Source organism: Dermacentor silvarum, chromosome 10 (assembly GCF_013339745.2).
Source record: "Dermacentor silvarum isolate Dsil-2018 chromosome 10, BIME_Dsil_1.4, whole genome shotgun sequence".
NCBI classification, from domain to species: Eukaryota; Metazoa; Arthropoda; class Arachnida; order Ixodida; family Ixodidae; genus Dermacentor; species Dermacentor silvarum.
Genome location: NC_051163.1, coordinates 96,283,837 through 96,301,141, shown reverse-complemented (window position 1 = coordinate 96,301,141; position 17,305 = coordinate 96,283,837). Strand labels below are relative to the sequence as shown.

General features: G+C 48.0%; 2 protein-coding genes and 1 long non-coding RNA gene across 3 annotated transcripts in view; 1 reads left to right on the top strand and 2 right to left on the bottom strand.

Annotated features, from left to right (window-relative positions):
- LOC119466324 (uncharacterized) overlaps nt 1–17,305 on the bottom strand; it is a 683,885-nt gene that overhangs the window by 28,696 nt on the left and 637,884 nt on the right. The window lies entirely within an intron of this gene.
- The window catches only part of LOC125940509 (uncharacterized), a 136,695-nt gene that overhangs the window by 28,204 nt on the left and 91,186 nt on the right, over nt 1–17,305 (top strand). The window lies entirely within an intron of this gene.
- The window catches only part of LOC125940506 (uncharacterized), a 38,234-nt gene continuing 33,332 nt past the window's right edge, over nt 12,404–17,305 (bottom strand). Inside the window, exon 2 of the transcript XR_007463706.1 lies at nt 12,404–12,778. The gene's annotated coding sequence lies outside the window, so the exon portion shown is untranslated. The remainder of the gene's footprint in view (nt 12,779–17,305) is intronic.

Here is a 17,305-nt window from a genome sequence, read left to right as displayed (position 1 = left end):
CATGAACAGCAATGGGTGGGCATATGCAAATTCACATGTAACATTTGTCAACGGAAATCAATATATAGCGCGTTCATACACTACAAAAAAGAGAGAAAGAAAAAAGAAAAGAGGAAAAAACTGAAATACATAATGTCCGGCTGAACTATCTTGCAATATAATAATTCATGCCTGTTACGAGAAGAAGACCGGAACCACCGTGAGCAGCAGCAGCCGGTCCCAGGAGCTTCGCCCGGACGTCTCCGAGGACTACCGCTACGCCTGGGCCTTGCTAGCGTCACGACTTCGTGGCCGGGTCCTCCGCTCTCCCGTCGTCAGAGCATGGCTGACGAGACGGACCTTCCAGCTCAAGAACCACGTCGATAATAATCGAACCGTGCTGTTTCTTCCACGATCACAGCTCGGTTCACGCGCCTCGCGCGCTCGCGGCGTTCGGAACGCTCCGCGAACTTCGTCCTCGTTTCGTATACCGCTGGCGACCTCTTACATGTGACAATGACACAGGCGTCCAATCTAACTCCTTACACTGGCCTTTGGAATGAAATCACAGGCTCTACACAAGCAGGAACTGCATAAACAGATTATTTGTTAAAGTACTTTTCTAAAAGTCATCAGTCTACATAAGCGTAAATTGTGCAATGTTGTCTGCCTTTTTGTGCTGTCCGTTGCTTTATTTTTAAAAGCGAAGCATTTCTTGCCGAACATTTGCAACTTTGACAGTATCTATCTATCTATCTATCTATCTATCTATCTATCTATCTATCTATCTAGTCACCTACGACTAGATAGATAAGTAACTTGGTATGTACCAAAATTGGCATACTATGACGACAGTATGTGATGAACATAAATGGTATGTCATAACATGAATGTCATGACATGCGTGTCATGTAGGTCATGAAACAGCCGGACTACATCTTGGTGCTCTCATGGTCGTTTCGTTTACTTGGTAGGTACCAAATTTGGCATATTATCAGAGGAGTGTATGACTAACATAAGTGATAGGTCATGACATAAATCTCATGACATGGCGTGTCATGACAATGACCCAGCGGAAAATATTAACACTCAAAAACCACTGAACTGGGTTCGGACATAGTACTAAGTGAAGGAAACACTAAAGGATCTGGTAGAAGTCATAGTCATAAGCATGACTCGGCGAAACTGACAATGACTGTGAAACATAATACCACTCAAAAACCACTTAGATGGGTTCTGACCAGTGTTGCCAGGTCCGACGAGGTGGCGTAGCCAAAAGCTAGAGAAGTTGTAGCCCAAATGTAGCGAAACAAGAAAAAAATGCAAATATTTTGTAGCCAAATATAGCCATTTTTTATTTGCAGTTTATTTGTGCATACATCATCAAATTCGACTACGGAAATAGTGTTTTTGCACAATCCGTCGTAACAAAATGTTGCAATGCTGCCGTGACGGTCGGCCCTTGACATCAACAACAGCGACATCTTGCTTGCACAGAACCCTTTTTCGATGGCCCCGGAAGCTCTTAAGTTCCAGCGAATCGCTGCAGAGGGTGAAATCAGTGCTTTTATTTTATGACTAATAGTACGAAGTTATTATTTTTAGTTATTTGCAGTAATATTAACTACGAACTCTGCTTTTTAGCTGCCGTGAACACAAAATAATGTTCAGCGTCGTCGAACTCTCACGTCATATCTGCCTACGGCGTAGAAGTTCAGCTGTCCAGCGATCTGCGAGCTGCTCACAGCTTCTTTTTTTATGAGCTAAACAAGTCTTTCGTGCTATGATATCTCGTGTTATTTGTCTCATCATCCTATCTTGTTTTCTCTTCTTTTTTTCAGTTAGCCTTGGCCCAGAATAGTTGGTACATCTCTATATACTGTCCATTTGCATCAGCCTGGCCGCTATCTTAGGTCTCTAGCACGGCGAGGAACATGCGTTAAAATAAAATGTCAGACAACAGATGCCACTTGCTGTCTGAATTGGTGTAAGCGAAGCTTTAAAGGATTACTGCGCAAACGGCACATCAGTGTCAGAAGCACGTTCCGAACGTAACTCGCTCGAAATGGTAAAAGCCGCGATGGTGCACAAAAGAGCAAAGGTAAACAACACATTGACAAGAGTGGTTATGCTGTAAAAACTGGTTACTGTCAAAAAGCAAACCATGTTGATGTGAGTAAAGTTTTAGAATAGGGGCCCCCAAAGTTAGAGGCCCAAAGAGCTTTGCAGGTGTTAGTGTTGGGGCATAAAAATATTAAAACAAAATATACCATTTCATGATAAGAAGAGTAATTTAGATTTTCGTGTTTAATTACAATTTAGAACTTATTTTATTAGCAGCAAGCAACTTGTTGCGCTTAGTTTTGAGTAACCAACCTTACGTACCTTCACCCAGCCAAGTCAATCCGTGTTAGCCCTACGAGCCATTGAATTCGGAATCAGCGGCGTCTAATGAATCAATCATTACACATGTTATTTGAGGGAAATCGATAACCGCCAAACACTTCTCTAGCTTACGAACTTCACGCGTTACCACGAATCGAGCCGAGTGGGGTGCTAGGTTAGAGCCGTCGCTTCGATGGGCGCCACCATGTTTGTTGACGAAAGCTTTTGGGGCAGGTTTTGGGGCTCCCGCTAAATCGATAAAATAGCGTGCCAGACGCAAAACCCAAACACAGTTTGCGTCTTGCGCATGCGCAGTGGCTTCTACGCTATTTCTTTGGGGCCCCAAACGTTTGAGGCCCCTATTCTAAACTCTAATATTTGCTGGGGTTTTACGTGCCAAAATCACTATATGATTGGGAGGCATGACGCAGTGGGGGACTGCGGATTAATTTTGGCCACCTCGGGTTCTTTAACGTACACCTAAATCTAAGTGGTGGCGTGGAAGTGGTGGCGTGGAGTAGAGGTAGAACACCCGACTTCAAATCTGAAGGTCGTAAGTTCGAATCCTGCTCCATTCCACTACATTTTCAGGCATGGAGTGGTGCCTGACACCGGCAAAAAAAAAAAACATATTGCCGAGAGCTAGTGGGGCTATACTAGTTCAGGTGCAACCAAACTAGGCAGGCCCATTAAGCTTCATCAAAGTCACTCCCTCACCAGAACAGGAATTGGCCTCCCTGGTGCAGTATTCGGCCACCACCTCCCTCATGACTCCGACAATTAACCCATGGCCCTCAGTTCCCAGTGGCTGCGGAGCACCTGACCAAGGCGGCGGTCAGACTTGCTACGCGGCAGAGGGTGCTAAGAATCTCTGGGTCAAGGCAGGAAACTGAACCTGGCAACGTTCAACACGCGCACCCTCTCGAGTGAGGCTAGCTTAGCAGGACTATTTGAAGAATTATCAGGCATTTCCTGGAATATTATTGGCCTTAGTGAGGTTAGAAGAACTGGTGAGGCTTACACAGTACTGACTAACGGCCACGTCCTCTGCTACAGAGGTCTTCTAGATAAGAAAGAATCCGGGGTAGGATTTCTAGTGCATAACAACGTAGCGGGCAACATTGATGAATTCTACAGCATTAATGAAAGGGTAGCAGTCGTCGTAATAAAGCTGAATAGGAGGTACAAATGAAGGTAGTACAAGCCTATGCCCCAACCTCTAGTCACGATGATGAAGAAATAGAACAGTTTTATGAAGATGTTGAACTAGCAATGAGAAAGGTGCAAACTCAGTATACTTTAGTCATGGGCGACTTCAATGCAAAAGTGGGGAAAAAGCAGGTTGGTGAGCAAGCCATTGGTAACTACGGCATCGATTCTAGGAATGCAAGAGGAGAGATGTTAGTAGAATTCGCGGAAAGGAATAGGCTCCGAATAATGAATACCTTCTTCAGGAAGCGCAGCAACAGGAAGTGGACCTGGAAAAGCCCTAATGGAGAAACAAGGAATGAAATAGATTTCATACTCTCTGCCGATCCAAGCATAGTGCAGGATGTAGCAGTGTTAGGGAAGGTTAAGTGCAGTGACCATAGGTTAGTGAGGTCTAGGATTTCTCTCAATTTGAAGAGAGAGAGAGTGAAATTAGTCAAGAGGAAACAGGCCAACCTAGAGGCAGTAAGGGTAAAAGCAGACCAATTCAGGCTGGTGCTCGCAAACAAATATGCAGCTTTAGAACAGGAAGATGAAGATAACATAGAGCTAATGAATGAAACCGTAACTAGGCTGATCTCAGAAGCAGCAATTGAAGTGGGAGGTAAGGCACCAAAGCAACCTGTAGGGAAGCTCTCCAAGAAACAAAGGACCTAATAAAGAAACGACAAAACATGAAAGTGTCCAACTCAAGAGACCAGATAGAATTCGCTGAACTGTCAAAACTGATCAACAAGAAGAAAGTAAGGGATATTCGAATTATAACGTGGGAAAAATTGAGGAAGCCGTAAAATATGGACGCAGCATGAAATCAGTAAGAAAGAAAACTAGGCATAGGACAAGGCAAGATGTATGCACTGAAAGATAAGCATGGTAATATCATCAGCAATTTCGATGACATAGTGAAAGCAGCAGAAGAATTCTATACTGACCTGTACAGTAGCCAAAACAGCCAAGCTTCTTCCATTCGAAATAGTGATGAACCGGATACAGAAGCTCCTTCTATAACTAGCGATGAAGTTAGAAGGGCCTTGAAAGACATGACCAGGGGAAAAGCACCTGGAGAAGATGGAATAACAGTAGATTTAATCAAAGATGGAGGAGATATCATGCTTGAAAAGCTTGCGGTCCTTTATACGCAATGCCTCACAACTTCAAGTGTACCAGAGAGCTGGAAGAACGCCAACATTATACTTATTCATAAGAAGGGAGACGTTAAAGAATTGAAGAATTACAGACCCATTAGCTTGCTTTCAGTATTGTATAAAATGTTCACCAAGATAATTTCCAATAGAATCAGGACAACACTTGACTTCAGTCAACCAAGAGAACAGGCTGGCTTCAGGAAGGGATATTCTACGATGGACCATATCCATGCCATCAATCAGGTAATCGAGAAATCTGCGGAGTACAATCAACCTCTCTATATGGCTTTCATAGATTATGAAAAGGCATTCGATTCAGTAGAGATATCAGCAGTCATAGAGGCATTGCGTAATCAAGGAGTGGAGGAGGCATACGTGAATATCTTGGCAAATATCTACAAGGATTCCACAGCTACCTTGGTTCTCCACAAGAAAAGTAGAAAGATACCTATCAAGAAAGGGGTCAGGCAAGGAGACACAATCTCTCCAATGCTATTCACTGCATGCTTAGAAGAAGTATTCAAGCTCTTAGAATGCGAAGGATTAGGAGTGAGGATCGATGGCGAATATCTCAGCAACCTTCGGTTTGCAGATGACATTGTCCTATTGAGCAACAATGGAGAGGAATTACAACAGATGATTGAGAACCTTCATCGAGAAAGTGCAAGAATTGGGTTGAAGATGAATATGCAGAAGACAAAGATAATGTTCAATAGCCTGGCAAGGGAACAAGAATTCAGGATCGCCCGTCAGCCTCTAGAATCTGTAAAGGAATATGTTTATCTAGGTCAATTACTCACAGGGGACCCCGATCATGAGAAAGAAATTTACAGAAGAATAAAATTAGGTTGGAGTGCATACGGCAGGCATTGCCAAATCCTGACTGGGAGCTTACCACTGTCGTTGAAAGAAAAGTGTACAATCATTGCATTCTACCGGTGCTAACATACGGGGCAGAAACTTGGAGGTTAACAAAGAAGCTCGAGAACAAGTTAAGGACCGCACAAAGAGCAATGGAACGAAAAATCTTAGGAGTAACGTTAAGAGACAGGAAGAGAGCGGTGTGGATCAGAGAACAAACGGGGATAGCCGATATTCTAGTTGACATTAAGCGGAAGAAATGGAGCTGGGCAGGCCATGTAATGCGTAGGATGGATAACCGGTGGACCATTAGGGTTACAGAATGGATACCAAGAGAAGGGAAGCGCAGTCGAGGACGGCAGAAAGTCAGGTGGGATGATGAGGTTAGGAAATTTGCAGGCGCAAGTTGGAATACGCTAGCGCAAGACAGGGGTAATTGGAGATCGCAGGGAGAGGCCTTCGTCCTGCAGTGGACATAAATATAGGCAGATGATGATGATGATGATGATGATTTACAATGTAAGAGGAGTTGTTTCAAAATCCAAAAGCATGGATGATAGCTGATTTCGGGATGTATCTTCTAAACATACATTATTTTCAGCAAGTATGTTCAGATAATAAGGCACATTATATGATAAGGGCTGTTTGCGATATAAGGTGCGGCAAAACGGTAGCCGCCAAGGCAAGTGATGTCTGACATTGTACGCTGGTGTATAATGATGTAGGTTCAATGCTGTTAGTAAAGGTTCGTTATTTGTTATAATTGCATTTTTGTACATACACAATAATTTTAATGGATACAAAGCATGAATCCTGAGAATACCATACTGTTTAAAGTACAGGTGAGTATGATAATTCCATGGTAGATTTGCAATTAGCCTGATTGCCCGTTTTTGGGCAACTACAACTTATGTGTATTTTGTTTTGTTGTTGTACCCCAAACAGTTAAGCAATAACTCGTAATCGGAAGTAAATACGCGTTCTAGATGAGAACCTTTACCTTCATTGGCAGAGTGTATCTATGCCGGCACAGAACACCGTTTATAAGGTTCATTTTCCTTCGCACATTATCTATATGTACGTCCCAGCTTAGAGTTTCGGTGAACACCACACCAAGGCATTTGACGGCTGGCACGATTTCGATCTTACTGCTGCCTAACATGAGGTCGAAATTTGTTTGGGTAGTTTTATTCTTTGGACGAAATATTATAGCATTGCTTTTCTTGGCATTTACTTTTAAAGAATTATTTTCAGACCTTACGCGTAAGTAATCAAGAAACTGATTTCCTTGCATCGATAAATCACGTTCATCTTTACCAGCTAGTAGCATCGTGAGATCATCGGCGTAAGCTAGTAAAGTGACAGGCAAGGGTGCAAAAAATATGTCATTCCTATAGATATTGAACAATAAAGGGCCTAATATACTACCCTGTGGGACTCCAGACAAAATATGTGGTAAGCTGGATGACCTGTGATTAATAACTACCATTTGCATACGGTGTTTCAGATAGGATTCTATTAACGACAGGCACACTCCTCCAATTCCATAATGGCTTAGCTTATGTAGTAACAGACTATGATTGATTACATCAAATGCTTTCGAGAAATCGATATAAATTCCAAGCACAATTGTCTTTCTTCAAAAGCATTTATTATTAGCTCTGTTTGCTTAATTAATGCAATTTCTGTTGACCTCTTTTGCCTGAAACCATACTGGCAGTCGGACAGCACGGAGTGTTTTACTAAGAATTTATTTAATCTAACATATATAATTTTCTCTAAACCCTTGGATAGTGCAGGCAGAACCGAAATCGGTCTATAATTAGCTAAGTCTGTTGTATCCCCACCCTTGTGGATAGCAACAACCTTGGTAATTTGCATTTGCCTAGGAAAAATTCCTGAAGAAAGGGTTAGGTTGTAGATACTTGCCAATACTGGCGCTAGCATGTTAATAACAAACTTGAAAGGTTTGATTTGAAAACCGTCTTTGTCCTGTGCTTTACTAGTTTTCAGGTTTGTGAAAACGGTTATTATTTCCTGATCTTTTACTGGTTGCAAGAACAAAGATGCTGAAACACTTGGTGTATGATAATCATATTCTACGCGACCAGTGACAGTACAGCAAAGGGCGCTTGTAATGTTGATAAAAAAATCATTGAAGTGATTCGAAAGGTCTTCATTAGCAATGACTCTTCCATCCTTCGTTATACTATCAATGTGAGTTTTAGTGCCCAAATTCAAAACTATTTTTAGTTGATAGCAAGAGTTGCATTCTCTGTCGTTCGGCAAACTCGAAAAAACATTAGTGAAATATTCAAGCTTGGCGGTACGTAGTTCCTTGGTCAGTTGATTGCGGAATTTTTTATAGTTTTCTAGTTTAGCGAGGTCCCGAGATTTCAAAAAACTGTCCGTACAATTTCTGCTTCCTCTCTATTTTGTACAGTAATTCCCTTGAGATCCAAGGCTTCTTAGCTCTACGTTTACGTGGATGTGCTAGAGGGAAGCACTTATCATAAATTGCCTTGATTTTAATTATTAAAGCATCATACGCATCGTTAACATCCTCTAAGGAAAGTACATCATCCCACGTCATTTCGCTCATCGCCGCGAAGAAACGGTTAAGAGCAGTGGTGTCGATTCGCCTATAACATGGCAATGACCCTTCTGTGACATGATAAGAGCTATGCGCAGGAAAAAACGCAAACACGGGCAGGTGGTCGCTTATGTCAGACAGAATTGTTCCAGCACTTGAGCCATGCGTATCAGTGTTAGTGATGATGAGGTCAATCGACGTTGCAGTCGAGCAGGTGATGCGCGTTGGTACATGAAAAAGGCTGGAAAAACCGTAACTATCGAGCAATGTCAAAAGTTCTTCTCTTGGCGTAGTTGCAGTGATCATATCAACATTGATATCGCCGGCAAGGAATAAAGTATTTTCATTCAATGATGCATGGTCTAAAGGAATTTCTAAAATAGGCAGTAATTCATCCAATTCCCAGTAGGTGGGCAATAAACCACACTTTCCGCCCTGAACTGTTAGAATCTCGCAGTCTGGAGTGGATTTTGTGAAGTTGTGGTCAACTGTTACGCTTAGCTTCTTCAGAACCTGTATTGATACCACCACCTCTGCGACCACACCTATTAAGGACAAAGTGGTTGTAGTCCTTAAGATGTAGACAACTGGATTGATCATGGTACCATGTTTCCGTAAACATGATGGCATCGAAAGAAAACATGAGATCTTCAAAAAATACTTGTATTTCTTGACTTTTGTTATTTATAGAGCGACAATTCGAATGAAAAATTTTCATGCAATTTTGTGCCTGTTTGCAGGCTAGTTCATTTATTGCCGAGGAGGTAAGGAGGTGGTGACAATCCATAATGAAGCAAAAAGACAGGCCAGTAGGTCAATTTATCACAATTCACGAGTCGGAGGTCACCTTTGCAATGTCATCAATGGTATGCATTTTCATACCATATATATATATATATATATATATATATATATATCATGCGAAGCCGATAAACAATGGCCCAAAAGACAACATAGGGAAAATTACTTGTACTTACTAATTGCCAAAAAGAAATGATACATTAATGGAAATGAAAATGGATGCAAAATATTCTCGCAGTTTCACCCGAAGGGCGAAGCATCAATTTCGATAGCAAATTAGTAGAGAGCTATACGTAGTAAGGACAGTAGTTTTATCAGCTGTATAAACTTAGACATGCAGCAGCACAAGCAACGTGCAGAACTATTGTCGACGCCGTGGGCGTTCTTACCGCGTTCGCACCATATTCGCGCGGCGTTGGTGACTGTTGCCGGTGCCTCTGCCGGTGGTGGTGGTGAAAAACTTTTAATTGTATTACAAAAAGCACGATGAGGTATGCTCGGGACGAGCCTGAAGAGGCCGCCACTTACAAACACTAGGTGGAGTCCATAGTACGGGACCCCAGTGGCGGTAGCCGCCGCCTGGGCATGCTCAATTAGGGCCTTTTGTAGGGAGCCTACATGCAAGCCTTTTGGGCCCGTAGGTCTGAGCAGCCAAGCAGGGCAGTCTCCCAGTCCTCCCGGGTAGGGTTGGTTAAGGGGGGGGGGGGAAGGCAGGGTTGGATGGGCAAGCCCACACCATGTGGTAGAGGTCCGAGGAGTTCTCCGCACAGTGCGGGCAAGCTCCAGTAAAGGCCGGATCGAAATGTTTAAGAGCCGCCGGGCACAGCATAGTGTTCGTAAAGAGGCGGAGTAGGAGATGGAGCCCTCCTTTTCAAGGCCTCTACACGGGCGGGGGTAGAGTTCGTGGCCGGATTGATAGTAAGCTGTAATTTCTGTATACGAGTAGATTGGGTAGGGGGTGGAGTCCTGATCTGCCGGGTCAGAGAAAAAAAGAGCCCGGTGAGAAAGCACGCGGGCAGCATGCGCTGCCTCATTTCCCTCTAATCCCATGTGAGCAGGAGCCCAAATGACGTATCGGGGGTCCGGGTCCCGGTTCGACAGCTCGACTGAAGGACGCGATAGGCCAGGAATGGAATCTGACCCTGTTCGTAGATCCGACAGGCCACTCGCGAGTCGGTAATGATGGTAAAAGAGCGAGAATCGAATGCAGCCAAGGCGATGGCAACTTCCTCCGCACATGTTATGTCTCTAGCGCGAAAGCTGAGCCCGTTAACTATTTTGCCTTCGTGGACCACCTTGGCCATAAACCATCCCCCATGGTGTGGGCCGGTGGCGTCCACGGAGAAAACGCCGGATTTGGAATCATAATGGGGCGCCAGTGCCTCCACCCGAGCCAGGCGTCTGCCATCATGGTGTGTACGTGCCATGTTCCGGGGAAGAGGGCGCACGTGCAGGGCATAGCGCCATTCTTGTGGCATACATACGCGCTCTTCCATCTGTCTGAGAGGTTGGAGGTGTAGTCGGGCAAGGAGGCAGCGATCCGACAGCGTCTGAGAAAGACGTGTGATTTGGTTGGTAAGATGAGCTTGTTTGAGCCCCCAATGCCTATTCGCCATCCGCAGGCCCAGAAGGCGATGGTTAGAGGTGCTGACCGGAAGGTCAAGGACCCGCTTAACCATCTTTCGGAGGATGACCCCAAGGGCATCCTCCTCCTGCTTGCGGAGACGGAGTCGAATACAAGATTCGACTAGTCACAAATGCATTGGCCAGCCGGAAAGCATCTTTGCATCTGAGATCCCCGCGCTTGTTGGAAACCCGGCGGACCATGCGGCGCACTTGGTCCCCCACCTTCCGTAGCGTCCCTAGTGTTGTGTTGGACCAGCGGTGTTGGTTGATGAAAAATCCGAGGACTCTAATCTCAGGTTTTTCAGGGATTCGACCATACTCTAGAGAGAAAGCAATTTTAGACGTGCATTTCGGCGAGGGGCGGCTATGCACAAATTCAGATTTTGGGGGAGCATTGGTTGCCGAAAGCGTGAGCATATCGGGCCACTATGGTCGCCGCTAGCTGCAGGTTGGCCTGCATGTCTCCCAAAGAGCCTTGTGTGGCCCAGATGGTGATGTCGTTCGCGTAGTGTGCGTGTTGCACCCCCAGGACGGCCTCCAGCTGGGCAGGCAAGTTGTTCATGGCCGGATTGAACAATAGGGGGGAGAGGACAGCGCTCTGTGGTGTACCTCTGGACCCTAGAGTGTATGGGCTGTGTTGGGTGTCCTGTATGTGCAAGTATGTGTGTCTCTGTGTCAGAAATTGTAAGACGTACTGAAAAGCGTGACGCCCACAGATGATTTCATGAGTGATGTTGTCGAATGCTCCCTTAAAGTCCAAGGCCAGGACCACCTTGTCGTTATGGGGGTGTTCGATGGGGTCTAGGACTTCCCGATTAAGTTGGAGGAGGACATCCTGTGCGGATCTGAGGGGGCGAAACCAGAACGTGGTGTCCGCAAATGTTTTGTGATCTTCCACGAAAGTAGACAACCGGTCCTGCACCATCCTCTCCATTAACTTGCGCATGCGAGACGTGAGAGAGATGGGGCGGAGGCTGTCCGTATTTACGGCTTCGCCAGGTTTAGGAATAAAGGTGACAAGTGCTGTCTTCCAATCGATTGAGAGGGGCACTTCTCCCAGCCAGATAGAATTGAAGTATGCCAACAGTGAATGGTCAGTCGAGTCTGGCAGGTTTGCCAAGAGCTTGACTGTAATGTTGTCCCGTCCGGGTGCAGTGCCACGTTTCATTTTGGCCAGGGCTGCCTTCAGGTCGTGGAGCTGGAAAGGTTGATCCAGCTCGGCGTTTTCAGAGCCTGCATAGGAGTATGCCGTCCCTCGGGTATCCTGGGTAGTGCACAGGTATTGGTCCCTGAACTTGCGTGCTAGCTGAGTTTTGTTACCAGCAAAGCCGTGGATGGCGCGCTGCAAGTTTTTCTGCGTTTCAGTGCGGCTTTGTGTGGGGTTAATGAGGGCGCGAAAGAGACGCCATGTGTTTCGGCTGGACATTTGTCGTAATGCGGCGGCTAAATCAGTTAGAGCCGGCGAGCTGGGCTGCATACTCTGCCACTTTCTGGGTAAGCTCTGCTACGCCAGATTTTAGTTTCCTATTGTTTCTGATGGCGCCATCGACGGGCGAGGCTGTGCTGGGCTTGCCAAAGGTCGAGGAGGTGCTTATCCACATCCGAGACCGCGTCTGAGAGTTTGATGTGTGTTTGATGTGTTTGATGACGCAAGCTGGAAACCAATTGCTGGGACCAGGCCTGGTAGCCGTGCGTGTTTGGGAACAGTGTGTGATGACAGGTTCTTTTGTCTAATACTTTCTGACGGTTCTCTGAGGCGAAGCCTCCCAGAACCCAAACGAGGACAAAGCCGTTTGTTGAAAAACACACAAACTTTTAATGAAAATTAAACGAAAATTAACCCATAAAAACAAACACTTAAAACGACTATCACGGCACAAAACTTTAGGGCAGCAAGTTCCGGCAGGAAGCAGGCGTGTGTGCGTACTATAGTATCGACGCGGAGCAGCGGAGACGAGACGACGAGAGAAGCGGCCGGTGTTGGTCTCACCAAAAGGTCGCTGTATCGGACCGTCGTACAGGCTGCCAGAGCGTGGCAGCTCTGGCTCGGAGGGAGAAGACAGGCGGCTCGGCAGCACGGGCAGACGGCGGTGGCGTTTTGGCCGGGCAGCTGGTCGTGGCACTCGGGCTCGTAGCCCGACAGCTCACGTTCTGCCCACGGGCGCAGACGCTCACCGGCCTCGGGCAGCAGCAGTTGACTATTGGGCAGAGTGGCGATGCCCAGGAAGGCAGGCGGCTTGTCAGCGCGGGTTGACGACGGCGGCGTTCTGGCCGGGCAGCTGGTCGTGGAGCTCGGGCCCATAGCCTGACAGCTCTCGTTCTGCCCACGGGCGTAGACGCTCACCGGCCTCGGGCAGCAGTTCCCGAACGGATGGAGTGGCGATGCCCAGGAATGGGTTAGCAGGCGGCCCCGGTCGGTTGAAGTCTTGGTGGCTCGGGTCCGGAACCCAACGGCCGTCTTCAACCCCCGATCCGGTGACCGACCTTCTCCTAGTGCCGCTTCTGGAACTCCTCCCCCCTACTGCCAGCGCGGCTCGCTTTTCTGCCGGTCTGGCCGATTTGCATTTGTTCATTGGCTGCTTGAAGCTCCGTGGTCTTTTGCGATTGGATGCCTTTTTCTTTTGGTTTCTTTTCTTGTGCCGCGTGTCCACGCGCCGGAAGGTCTTCGGCGTTGTCGTTTTCCATCAGCATGGAATTCGCCTCGGCGCGCGCACTACTTGTTGTCTGCTCCTTGTCTCCAAACACCGCACCGGTCGCGCATCACACGTATCAACGTCTTCATCCACCGCACTGTGTCGCGCACTTCACACACCACAAGAGCCCTTTTTGGGAAAAGTTTTTCCAGAGGAAAAACTGCTGGGCAGTGCGCGGCACTTTTTACACATATGCTCTAAACACCAAACACATCGTGCGTTCACGATATTGCACTGTCGAGTGGCAGGCAAAGTTCATTGAGCATATCACGCATGACACTCACAAAAAGCCACTTCAAATAATTCAAAGGTGCAGTCCTCTATTCACAAATATTATGTTTCTGTCCAAAGTCAACATCCTGAGAGGGCAACCGGCTATTCATCAGCTTATTAAGTTATGCCGTCCCAGATGAGACGAACGGTGCGTCTCTTTTGAGTTTGGGACAACCGCCCTGGAACGCCACGTCTTTTCCGCGTTTGAGATGATAGCACGGGTGCCGCTTTGATGTGACGTTGAGAATACATACAGGGAGGCCCCTGATTGATTTGGAACCGGTGCTTTGCTGCTTTGCTAGACTCGACCTGGTCGCCTGAAGAGCCTTCCCCGACATTACACGAATGTAAAGTATCTCTGCTGACCTCTATGCGTTAACCTTCTGACCTGTTATTGCTGTAATCCCCAGTTGAACCACAGTGTGATGCATTATTTACCGCAAGCAAGCTATCACACAGAACTTGTCTACACTCGTCATCACTATGTGCTGACACAATCGGCGACTTGCTTCGCCAGCCACTATTCTCGTTCTTGGAGTCTTTACTAGACTCTTTACCCAGGAGCTCTGTATTGGACCCCTTTGCGAGTACCTCTGTACTCATCTTTAATGCATGTTGTCCTAGCATGTCCTCATGAACACAGGCAGGCAGACTCACCCTCTCTTGAGGTTGAGTCCTCGGAGTGGTCCCCCCAAGTGACGAGGCCACTAGTTACCATTGCAAGTGCACACCGTAAGAGTGGGTGAGCGTTTCCTCGCTCGCCTCGCAACTCTTCGAGGTCATTGGCCAATGCGACCTTTTTGCCCAGTCCGTCGGGCTTTCTAGAGGTCTATGTGCCCTCTTCATTTGGTGTGCTTTTTCCTGCACTGGTTTACATGCGTGCCTCTTGCTGGTTTTGTCTCTTCGAGGTCACGCCCACGCGCACCGTTGCCCAGCCTGTCGGGCTTTCTGACGGCATTTTTGCCTCTTTATCCAAGGTGCTTTTTTTAGCACAGATGCGCATGCGTGCCTCGATTTCACGAGAAGCTGCCTGCTGTCTGCTCCCTGAGCTATCCTCAGCCTCCTTGAGGGTAATTTCAGGAACTAGGCTGGTTAGTTTCCTTTTCATTTCTCTTCTGCCCTCTGGTTCCGTGCCTTTTTCTGACAGTAAGCTGGGACGGCGTTCGGGGCAATTACTAGACAGATTTTTCGAACCGCTGAGTCTGGAGCCTGCGTCGAACGCTTTCTCAATAGAGTTTGCATACGGCTTCAGCTCGCAAATATCTCTCAAAAATCGTGCCCTTTCAGCCTCCGCGATCTTGAGACGCAACTGCAACACACGTGCCTCGCGCTCAAGCTGATCTCTTTTAGCTTCCCGTTCTGCAGCCCTTTCCTTTGGTTGCGCAGCCCGTTCTTTTTGCTCCGCAGCACGTTCTTCTCGCGCTCGCGCCTCTTGCTCATTCATGAACGGATGGATGGGAAAACATTATTTAGCGAGCGAGTTTGGACCCTTCAAGGGCCCAGGGCCACCGCACAGCCCTCACATTACGCGCATGTGTCCAGACCACGTAGGGCCATAGCACTGGCATCCCGGTTCACGCAGCGAAGTTGGTGTCCAGGTCCTGCGACGCAAGGAGGGCCTCCATTCCTCCCATGTTCCGATGGCGGCTGTCCCTGCGGGGAGGATCGGCAGGGCAGCCAAAGAGGATTTGGTCTAAGGTGGCGTGCGACTCTCCACAGAGAGTGCACTGGCGAAACGGGCGGAAGTGGGATCGCAGCTGAGGGTGGGAACAGTTCGGGTCTGCAGTCGCCTCCAAGGATTTGTGGGAGTGGGATAGTCAGGGGTGGGGAGGAGGGTAGAGTCGACGGGCAAGGCGTGCTTGTTGGGTAATTTCGGAGAACGTGTGCGCCCGCTCCCTCGAGAAATCCCGGCTGGGGTCGCCATTTGCCGGCTTACAAGTCCTCGGGCTAGTTATCGCGGCCTCATTTCCGAGATTGCCAGAGTGAGCCGCCACTCACACGAGCTCAATACGTCTATCAGAATTTTGGACCCACATTCTCAATATTTGCCACGCTGGGGCTTGCTCGTTCAACCACGCCTTTAACTCAGCTCCTTCCAGCCTCATGCGTTCCGCTAAAGTTAACAGCTCTCGCGTGCTAGCCATGACTTTAAACTGTTAGAATTAGCAACAGAATCCAAACAAACGGCTTCGTCCTGTCGTTGCGGACGCCAATTTGTGATGACAGGTTCTTTTGTCTAATATTTTCTGGCGGTTCTCTGAGGCGAAGCCTCCCAGAACCCAAACGAGGACAAAGCCGTTTGTTGAAAAACACAGAAAATTTTAATAAAACTGAAACGAAAATTAACCCATAAAAACAAACACTTAAAATTACTATCACGGCACAAAACGTTCGGGCAGCAAGTTCGGGCAGGAAGCAGGCGTGTGTGCTGAGCGTGTGTGCTGAGCAGCGGAGAAGAGACGACGAGAGAAGCGGTGTTGGTCTCACCACAAGGTCGCTGTATCGGACCGTCGTACAGGTTGCCAGAGCGTGGCAGCTCTGGCTCGGAGGGAGAAGACAGGCTGCTCGGCAGCACGGGCAATTGCGGTGGCGTTCTGGCCGGGCAGCTGGTCGTGGCACTCGGGCTCGTAGCCCGACAGCTCCGTTCTGCCCACGGCGTAGACGCTCACCGACCTCGGCAGCATTTCCCGAACGGATGAGGGGCGACGCCCAGAATGGGTAGCAGGCGCCCGGTCGGTTGAAGTCCTGGTGGCTCGGTCCGGAACCCGACGGCCGTCTTAACCCCCGATCCGGTGACCGACCTTCTACTGGTGCCGCTTCTGGAACTCCTCCCCCTACTGCCAGCACGGCTCGCTTTTCTGCCGGTCTGCAGATTTGTCATTTGTTATGGCTGCTTGAAGCTCCGTGGTCTTTTGCGATTGGATGTCTTTTTCTTTTGATTTCTTTTCTTGTGCCGCGTGTCCACGCGCCGGACGGTCTTCGGCGTTGTCGTTTTCCATCAGCATGGAATTCGCCTCGGCGCGCGCACTACTTGTCGTCTGCTCCTTGTCTCTAACCACCGCACCGCGCCACGCACCACACGTATCAACGTCTTAATCCACCGCACTGTGTCGCCCACTTCACACACCACACAGTGTCCTGCCAATTTTGTCTGAATGTCGTCCAATCTAGGATGTGGGCTTGTTTGAACGGTCGTACTATGGGGCATGTGCGAATGCTTATGTTGATGAGGCAATGGTCGCTACCGAGGGTTTCCTATGTATTGACCCAGTCTGCGAACTGTACGTTGCGTGTAAAGGTGAAATCCGGACAGGTGTCCCTGGTCCGGAGTTGCCAATCCGAGCTGGGCGAACAGGGTCCGTGTGAAGAGTGAGACCCAGCATGGACGCACGTTCCGCCAACTTGCGGCCACGCTTCTGTACACGGCGGTACCCCCAGACCGGACTGGGAGCGTTGAAGCCACCCACAATCAGGAGGGGGTCCGGGCCCGCAACTCGTCAGTGCACGACTGCAGATGTCCGCGAATGAACGTTTTGGAGTTTGGAAAGCATATACGTTGATGATGTGAATGGATGGGTCCTGTTTGCGTAGCCGGAGGATATCACTATTACGTAGGTATATCGGTTTGGAGGTCAAGATCGACCTTGTTAGCTGTATAATTTCGATGGACCGCAGAGACAAGGCGAGGGGTACTGCTGGAACGTCGAATAGTTCGTAAGGGTGGCGCCCTTCCCTGGCTC